A 6044-nucleotide genomic window follows, 5' to 3' on the forward strand; every position below is an offset into this window, starting at 1 on the left:
AATAGACTAAATTGACGTTTGAGAATGTAACTTTTATACTTTAATTTGTGCCAACATTTTGCTGACGTCTCTCTACGCTTGAGTTGAAACCAAAACTTCACAAACTGTAAATACTACGCCAGGCCCCTAACACTTTATAATTGGCTTTCCACTAAACTTCTCTTCAAGATCAGAAAGAACTTGAGATCCTCGTTGTCTGCAATAGACACTGAGTCTCTTTTTCTACAAAGTCTCTTCACCAAGCGGAGGCAGCGGGGTGAGGCATGCCACCCAGGGAACAGAGGATGTTTTCAGTCATGCTTCTTAATGTTTTTCATTAACATGCCACATTGCTAACTGTGATTCAGCCAAACGTCCTTTCACACCTACTTCAAATGTGCGAGACCGAGGCCTCCGCCAAGACAAGCATGGATCTCACTAGTGGCAGGCTGTCTTAAATGAGGATAGTTGATTGAGAGGTATGACATAATTTCCTTTTGTCCAAATAAGCATCACCAAAGAAAATATCACTTAAAAGTAAATATTCCCAAATATCCCACTTTCTCAGAAAACCCTTACAGAGACTCATTCAGGGTCTAAATTCACTTTGTTTTTGTTGTTGTTGGGTAATGTGCTTATGAGCTGCCTTTTGTATCTTGAAGTGCAATAACTATATAATTTAACTTAAGAATTCTTAAAGATCAGCATGTAACGAACTATTACAATACATAAAAAGTGCTGCAGGTGAATGAAGCAACAGCTCCTTCAGATAGTGGGGTTAAGGCGTTTGTACGAGACCTTGCACAGGACTCAATTCAACTGCTACACTATGTAATCAACTCTCTGAACTGCCTAGAATCTATTAACCTTTTCATACTTTGCTGCATGACTCAGTTGATTTTTACAATTTATACACCAGAGTAATCTTTTCAACTTCAGAGAGCAATCTTGTTAGAGGGAGTTAAAACTCTCAGCGGAGCCCTCTCTTCATTAACAAAACTTGTGAATTTACTGGCCACGTTTTCATAAATCCTGTCATTGCGACACTATAGGTATATTTTGCCCGGTCTCACCATATAAAAACTAGGCCGACAGACGCTCACCGACGGCCCCAAACTGTCTGACAGTTAAATAACACACGAAAAGAAGTTTAACAACGTTAAACATGTGGCTTATAAGTGACACGCTTAAACAAAGTCTAAAATGCGTTATCATGACACAGGGAATGTCCTTAAAATGTCGAGCTATTTATACACCTTCCATGAGATTGGGTTGGTAAATTTTAAAGTATACATCTTGATACTGTAGATACTGAGACAGATAATTAGACTTAGATAACGAATATTAGTCTATTTTAATTGAGGTTGGTGATAGGAAGAAACTCCCCCCGGTGATAAAAGGTGCCAAACTTGTTTATCTGCTAAATGAGCACTTGCAGACCCAAAAAAAAGCTCTTCAAGCTGAACTAATCCAAAACCATATAAGGGGAACCGTAGTCCATGGAGAAACCACGAGAGGCTTACAAGTAAATATAAGCCTGCTGTTAATTAGAAAGTAAATTACATATTCTCCTGAGGACTATTAAAACAGTTTGACCCTGACTTTCACAAACAGCCAAACAATTTAATTTCCAGGAAACACAGGCTGGAATTAACAACAATCAACAATATACTGGGCCCAAAAGGATTATAGTCAAACATATGTACCATTCAAATGGCACCCAGCACATTGTACAGGCAACTCCATTTAAGCTTGATTATATTTGTATTCCCAATGTGCAACAGCTTTGTTTGTGTGCTAAAAAGGTGCAAATGCAAAGTTGTATGTATAAATGAAAACCATATATTGTAACCCCACGTCTTGGCCCCACGTCAAAAAAACAATCTTTTTCCATGATGTACTTTGAGTAGCACCCTCCAGAAAAACACTCAAAAAACAGAGTAATATAGAGTGACAACACGTGATACCTTCGCCATTATCACCGACCTCTCTAATCACAGGCCTGCGGGCCGTCCACGACTCAGAAGTTCAGATCTCCAGATGAAAACAAACATCTCCCCGCAGCAGACGAAGCATCCACCCTGTAAAAAAAAAAAAAAAGATGATGATTGAATCCAGTTGTGGGAAGAGATAAGTCCTATACAAATGCAGTGGTTGTGTGAGGTCAGCTGAGGAGGCCCAACAGCTGTAGAGCAACTGGAGGAAATGTTGGACCAAAGACATCAAGAGAAATAACAGCGAGATTATCTAGTGATGGATTTAATCATTTTTGGGGAACTGTTTGGTAAAGGGGGAAAAAAAGGGAAGGGAAAATATTAGTGGTCTTTGGCCTCACAGTCCATCACTTACAGGATCTCGGGCTTCGAAAGTGGTTGCACATGGAAGAATGCAGGTTTTTTTAGGAGAATGCTTTGACAGGAGAATTGGCTTATTCATGAGGAGAAGTTATCAGGGGAGTTTGAAGGACAAGGCAACAATAATAGGCTGAGTAAACCATTATGTGAGGCTTTGCATGGGAAAGCAAAGCTGGGCTCTCCAAACAGTTATTTTGTCTTCTGGGGAACTTCAAAGGGGATTAAAGAAACTCTGCAATGTTTGGTTTAATGACTTAAGAACAAGTTTCCAGCGTCTTTTGAATCAAATAAAGAGAGTTTAAGCCTGAATCAAACAGATAAAACACATTGCCTGGAAAGAAAATGTTTATCTCATTGACTTGGCAGCAGAAGAAGCAACGGAGTCATTTAATGTTAATATCATGAACGGGGCTTAATGGAGCTTCAGGTCTTTTTTGTTATACACCTTTAAAGGAATAGTTTGACATTTTGGGAAATAAGCTTATTGGCTTTCTTGCAGAGAGTAAGATGATAGCACTCTCATTTCTGTCCGTTAGATATGAGTTTACAGCCAGCAGGCAGTTAGCTTAGCTTAGCATAAAGACTGGAAACAGGGGAAACAATTAGCCACGGTCTCCTACATGGCAAAACCACACCTTGTCATTTTACAGTTCAGTGTTAACACAGATAAAACAAACCAGATATAACATGTGAGCTTTAAAGGTGCAGCTAGGTGAATTTGGTTACATTTGAATAAAGCCAGGCTAGCTCTTTTTAGCTGTGTTATCAGTAGGGCTGCCCCCTCTTAGTCAATTAGTTGACTAATCAGTCATTTTGGTCTTAGTCGACTAAGATTTCTTTAGTCGATTAGTTGTTTTTCATGCTTTTTTCTAGGTCTGTCCTCGACCAAAGAAATTCTTAGTCGACTGAACGATTATTAGGTGATTTAATCGACAAATCTTTCATCCTCCACAAAGAATCACACAAAAGTACCACTTTAAATCTTGTTGTGTTTATCAGAGATGTGCTCATAAGTTTCTTGGAAGTAAGTCATTCAGCATGAAAAAAGCATAAACAATTACTAATCGACTAAAGAAATCTTAGGCGACTAATCGACTAAGAGGGGGCAACCCTACTTTGTTTATGCTGAATGACTTATTTCCAAGAAACTTATGAGCACATCTCTGGTAAACACAAGATGATAAAGTGGCGCTTTTGTGTGATTCTTTGTGGAGAAACTCAGTTTTACAGATCTGTCGATTAAATCATCTACTCGATTAGTCGACAGAATCATATGAGTGTAATGCCTAGATCACACTACACGACTTTAGCCCTGATTTTTTCACTCCCCAACAGTGTTAAGACTTCCCCGACAAAAGCCCCAGATCAGGGTTAAATCGGCTTTGGCTCGATGTGAGCTGAGAGGCTCACCGATGCCTCACAGCCACATCCCAGATATCTTGCATGCTAAATATCTGGACCTGGCGGCGACTACGGCCACAAGCTACAGCCAATGAGAGCACAAGACACGGGTTGAGGGGAAACCTGGGGGAGGAGGGGTCGCCTGTAACAATAGGAACGTACTGTTCACTTTGTGTTGCATTTGCAACACGGAGCAAAGTTGTTGTTGCACCTAGAGGAATAAATAGTCGAAAAAGAGTTTGGAAACCGGTGCAAACAGGCTATATTGTGAACACGTGCCAGCAACAACATGTCGTGTATGGTATCACGTCATTTACCGTGTATTTCTCGTATGTGTTTTTCAAGACAAAACGTAGTTTGTAGACCTCATTGGGGATTCCCCCTAGTGAAAGATCTTGTAGTGTGTGACCTCCTGTTACCAGTCAGTCATGTAGTGTGAAAACCACAATGACTTACAAGATGTGTAGTGTGAACAATACTGCGATCTGACGACTTTGAACGTTGTGTAGTGTGAACTTACCTTTAGTCGACTAAGAATTTCTTTGGTCGGGGAAAGACATATTTTCTGTTAAGCTAAGTGGCTGATGGCTGTAGCTTCATATTTACTGTACAGACATGAAAGTGGTATCAATCTAATCATCTGACTCTCTGCAAGAAAAAGAATAAGTATTTCAGAAGATGTCAAACGATTCCTTTAATGAAGACAGTATACTATTGTTACAGGCGTACTGAAGTCTTGAGTGCTAGACGATTGGTATTTTCATCGCCTCAGACTTCCTGGCTGAACTTGGTCTGTTTTTGTAATGATTAGAATTTGAAAAATAAATCTGTGAAGTTAATTGCTTTTGAAATACTTTACCAGATTTTGCCTCTTTGTCACAGAATTCCAGTGGGTGCATGTAATGCTAAGCAGCACTATTTAACTTTTAGGGCAAAAAAAAGACTCCAGAAACCACCAAGAATTTATCTGTAATTTAAGCATGAACAGATTCATCCATTTTCTCTTCTGTACGGTCCAGCTGGTCTCGAGGAGATCATAATTTATTCAGGAGGTCGTCCTTGAACCTTTCCACCACTTTCTGGAGTTTGTGAAGAGAGTTGTATATTTGCCACTGTGCTCCAGGAAGCCTCCCTGAGCTCCAGTAAAAGAATCACATAAACGATAATACTCAGTAAACGCTCAACTATTGCATGGTGATGCCAATCTCATTTCTCTCTGAGTTAAGTTTTTATGTGTAAATTGTGTATTGTATGAAATCTACTATTATTGTACGAACAAGAAACTGTAAATAAATGATTTTGTGTAAACCTTTGATTCAGTTGTGTTTTATGTATTAAGGACAAACTGAAAAATCCTAAAATTTCACATTTTTGAAGATCAGAAAAATTGGTCTATTTTCTTTTAAAGGTGCTATTAATAACATTCAGCCACTAGATGTTGCATTCTCCCTCCCCCGTTCCAATGGGTTCTATGGGTACCCACGAGTCTCCCCTTTACAGACATGCCCACTTTATTATAATCACATGCCGTTTTGGGGAAAGTCATAGTCAAGTCAGCACACTGACACACTGACAGCTGTTGTTGCCTGTTGGGCTGCAGTTTGCCATGTTATGATTTGAGCATATTTTTATGCTAAATGCAGTACCTGTGAGGGTTTCTGGACAATACTTGTCATTGTTTAGTGTTGTTAATTGATTTCCAATAATAAATATATACATACATTTGCATAAAGCAAGTATATTTGCCCACTCCCATGTTGATAAGAGGGTTGAATACATGACAAATCTCCCTTTGAGGTACATTATGAACAGATAAAGAATGTGCGATTAAATATTTAATTAATTAAATATGATAATCACATGCAGTTTTGGGGCAAGTCATAATCTAATAATGGTGATTAACTATGGACAATCATGCAATTAATTGCAATTAAATATTTTAATTGATTGAGATGCCTGGTATTTTGGATGTTTTCTTTCCACTAGTCTGAAAGAAGACATATGGCATGGAGGCAAAATAGCCCAAAATCTCAAAATTATAAAAAATAAAATAATATTTGTGCCTCTTGTCTCTAAATTAATTTTCATTTAATAATGAGGTTAACAGGTGCATGCTGGTGATGTCACTTCCTACAAGTGTATAATTAAGTGTATTTCTCTCCTGTAACTCTGCAACAAATGTTCACTCAGCTCTGCAACAAACTGCCTCTAAAGCTTTTCCACTTTTGGAATGATTTTTAGTGCAGCTATATAATATGAATCTGATAAACAAACAGCACAATAAATCTGTGGGTTTGTTGGGAATATCTG

This window comes from Sebastes fasciatus, chromosome 5 (assembly GCF_043250625.1).
Source record: "Sebastes fasciatus isolate fSebFas1 chromosome 5, fSebFas1.pri, whole genome shotgun sequence".
NCBI classification, from domain to species: Eukaryota; Metazoa; Chordata; class Actinopteri; order Perciformes; family Sebastidae; genus Sebastes; species Sebastes fasciatus.